Source organism: Capsicum annuum, chromosome 1 (genome assembly GCF_002878395.1).
Source record: "Capsicum annuum cultivar UCD-10X-F1 chromosome 1, UCD10Xv1.1, whole genome shotgun sequence".
NCBI classification, from domain to species: Eukaryota; Viridiplantae; Streptophyta; class Magnoliopsida; order Solanales; family Solanaceae; genus Capsicum; species Capsicum annuum.
In genome coordinates this window covers 58193839-58197553 of record NC_061111.1, presented here as the reverse complement: position 1 = coordinate 58197553, position 3715 = coordinate 58193839, and the positions used below count along the sequence as shown (strand labels likewise).

At 32.9% G+C, this 3715-nt stretch overlaps 1 long non-coding RNA gene across 1 annotated transcript; it reads left to right on the top strand.

Annotated features, from left to right (window-relative positions):
• The first annotated feature begins 260 nt into the window (after positions 1-260).
• On the top strand, positions 261-2739 carry LOC124886555. Its single transcript, XR_007043923.1, has 2 exons — positions 261-637; positions 2450-2739. It is a non-coding gene; the product is annotated as an uncharacterized LOC124886555 (long non-coding RNA).
• Positions 2740-3715: the final 976 nt, after the last annotated feature.

Sequence of the window (3715 nt, the reverse complement as noted above, 5' to 3'; positions counted from 1 at the left end):
TACATATATTAAATCTTTCAAATTATTCATTATTATGACTTCTTCCGGTCTTGCTCCACATTCCTTTTAAGTCATGTGTTAGTCACCCTACATGTCATCCATATTCCAATAGTTTCCTTTTTTTAATTAAAAATGGGCCTATACCCTTTATTCAATAACAGAAAATATATACAAGTAAAAGACTTGGGCCCATTAGTAACCCAAGTCCAAAAATAATAACAATCTTCTAATCTTCTAATATAACAAAGGACAAGAAATAAAAAATCAATTAGAAAAAATCTAGAGAGACTAGAGAGAGAAAATGCATCTTCAACGGTGAAGTCCAATGGACATGTCCAATATATCTTCATCTCCTACGATATCAACTTAATGAAGTAATGTGATGTTCCATCAAAACTGAGCTCGAGTGAAATTTACCTAGACTCTTAAAATTATCACAAACGCCATGAATTTGGACTCAATAAAGACTTCTTCAGCTTAAAATCAGTTTACCATATTATACCACCTCAATAAGATTGATATCTTTCCTAATTTCAGTACTAAAGTTACTCGAAGGAGCTTACCTAACCAACCTTTTGTCTCTGCAAGCTGAGCTCCAAAGAGCTAATACCACTGCATAAGAATTCAGATCTAGCAGGTACTTGATCTTAAGCACTTCTCAGTTTCAGAAATAGATTACTCAATTTAAGTTCTTTGTTAGATAAATTATGTTGTCCCAACACTTTGTGATGCAATTAATTTTGTAGCTGGTTTGTTGAATTATTGAATGTCTCTGATTTATCACCTGAACTTTGAAAGCTTTATTCTGACACTTTTTAACCCCCAACGTTGGCATGTTAATTATCTCTAATTGAATTAATGATTTATCTTTAGGCGGAAGTTCCTAGTCATAGCATGATATGACATTCTACCACCATGCCTAATTATATTTCTTCTCTTCTGTATCTACCAAAGGATAAATATTGGCACTGCACTATATAAAGGCTTTAGTTTAGCCTTTAGCCCCCACATCTGCATACCACCATATATTTAGGATATGACTTATATGAAGAAAAGGTCCCTAAATCCTTGCATCTCTTGAAAAAATAGTCCACAAATTATAAAAGCCAGTACAACTTACAAATAAGTGATTAAAAATTTCCTGATAGTTATTTGCACAACAACAACATTCCATGTTAGCCGCTACTATCATCTTCACTAGCATTTCACCAATTGGTAGTCTACCCTTCCAGAATCTCCAAAAAAAGAATGAAACTTTAAAATTTTATAAAACCCCAAGTTTTATGTTCTAAATCTCTCAAAATATAGCCCATGAAGTTATTTTTTCAACGCCATAAGTCTTGCCTCTATTTGATATCATGGCAAGAAGTTATACAATTTTTCCTTTAAGTGTCAATCAGCAGCAACAGTTACGACTCATGTGATGACTTGTAATTAGAACTTACGAGTCATTATGAGTAATTGTAGTCACAACAGTGCTCATCCAATAATCCATCTCAGTGGTTACGAGTCCAGCATATGACTCGTATCTAGATATTATGAGTTGTTATGAAGACTCGTAGCCTGACCAGTAAAGGATCCAAGAATTAAGCCTCATATTTTTGGTTGTTTTACAATTGACTTAGACATATTTTAAGACCCCAAATATCTTTTAGCTTATAAACAAGCCAAAACATTCCTAAACGATTAAATTCTTGGAATGTATATAACTATAGTCAATTTCAAATGAGCATAACTTTATACAAAGAATTTTTGAGTGCAAGACCCACCAACATACATATAATTGAATTACCTTTCTAATTATAGAAATTTCGGATTAATCCAATATCATGGTGAAAAGTTATGGCCAAAATACTGAAGCATTATCAAAGCTGCCCAGATTACGACTCATAATGTCTCCTTACTGGTCCTGGGGAAGGAGTCATAAACAAGGTGATAGAGGCTGAAATAGGGTTTTTGATGATGACCAAGTCACAACTCGTCGCCTGACCTTACGAGTCGTTACCTAAGTCATCGGGACGGCTTCCAAACAATTTCCAAAAGGTTTCTAAGGGTTTTTTGGTTTTTCTCCACTCTTTTAATCCCAAAACTATAGCGTTTAATCCATGTTAAGCCTGAATATAAGGAAAGCTAATTCAATTTTCTACTCAAGGGAAAGTCCAAATATAAGGAATTCCACACCAATAAATGGTATTTGTTTTGGAAGCTATCCCTTAACACTCTAGGGATGAATTTAAGCTAGGAAAATCGTGGGGTATTACATTTATAAATCTTACTATGACTTACAGTTTCCACATATAGCTATATTTTAAATGTATGTTTCAAAAAATAACTTATATCCTCAGTTTTAAAGCATATTTTAAATATTTTCATGATTAGTGCATGTCCCCATATACTTAATACATTCCAAATTACTGATCATATATGGCTATATTTTTTTATAATATAGGTACCAGATGTAATCCACACACTAGGGTCGGACAGTTCTCAGTATTCAACCAGCAGGTGATGAGTTCTCTTATTTTGGGGACTTTAGTCCATTGCAGTTCATATGTTGTATTTTGATTATCCATATGTATTGGTTAGTAGTAGCTGGAGGCATGTCCCAACAGCTTATTATCATTATAGTAGAGGATTCAAAGATAGTCAGTCAGAGTTATTCATGAAATTTCAAGTTTTTTTTTCAATTTTATCATGTTGTAAACTTGATCAGTAATTCATTCATTCAGATTTTTATCATGATTATGCTTCCGCTCAGCAAATTTAGCTTGTATACACATTTTAAATCAATTTCTCAATAATATGCCAATACATGAATTAGCTTGGGATCACTTGTGGTTCTAAGCACCATATTACGAGTAAGGGATAGTCTCGATCATGACAAACTTGGTATGAGAGCATAATGTTCAAGTGTCCTAGGGTATCTATGAAGTCGTATCTAGTAGATTCTTGAGGAATGGTATGGATATATCTATACTTTTCTTCAAGAGGCCACAAGGAACTTAAGAAATTTTTTTTTTCGTATCTCAGATCGTGTAGTAGAGATGTTCTCTAAGAAACTTGTGCAGATTCTTACGTTAATCCGTTTATGTCAACTCTACCTTTTTTTTTAGGTAACAGAAATAGTCAAGCTTAAATTCATATAGATAGAGTTTTCTCATACCCCACAGATAGTTATGAGATTGCATTCAGGATTAAAAGGATCCCATCAGTGCTCTTAATTTCTAGACTTTAAAAGTGATCATTCTTATTTATGAAAATTGTGCATTGAGCCAAAGTCAGATATGCCCTCAGATCCCTTTTTAGAATCCTATGACAGTATATGACTTAAAGTTAGAAGCATAAACCCATAAGTTTAACATTAGTAAAGTGGGATAGTATTTATTTGATTTTAGTAGATTATGTATTCATGGATCCAGAAAGATATTATGTAGTTTATTTAATACCACTTTAAGAGAGATTTCTCATGTTAAGTGAGACTTAGAGTATGTTATAGATATAGTTGGTATAGATATTAGGAAGTGACCCTAATGATAGAAAAGCTTGTAAGGTTGAGTATGTTCATAAAATTTTATGTTGGTTACTGTTTCATGATTCCTCTTTAATGTAATAAGTGGGTATTAGTGTATGGGAAGTTCTGTGGATATCCATGTTAGATGTTAGAATCTTGGGTGATTGAGCTAATAGAAAGAAGAGTTTTGAAATTCTAGTTGAT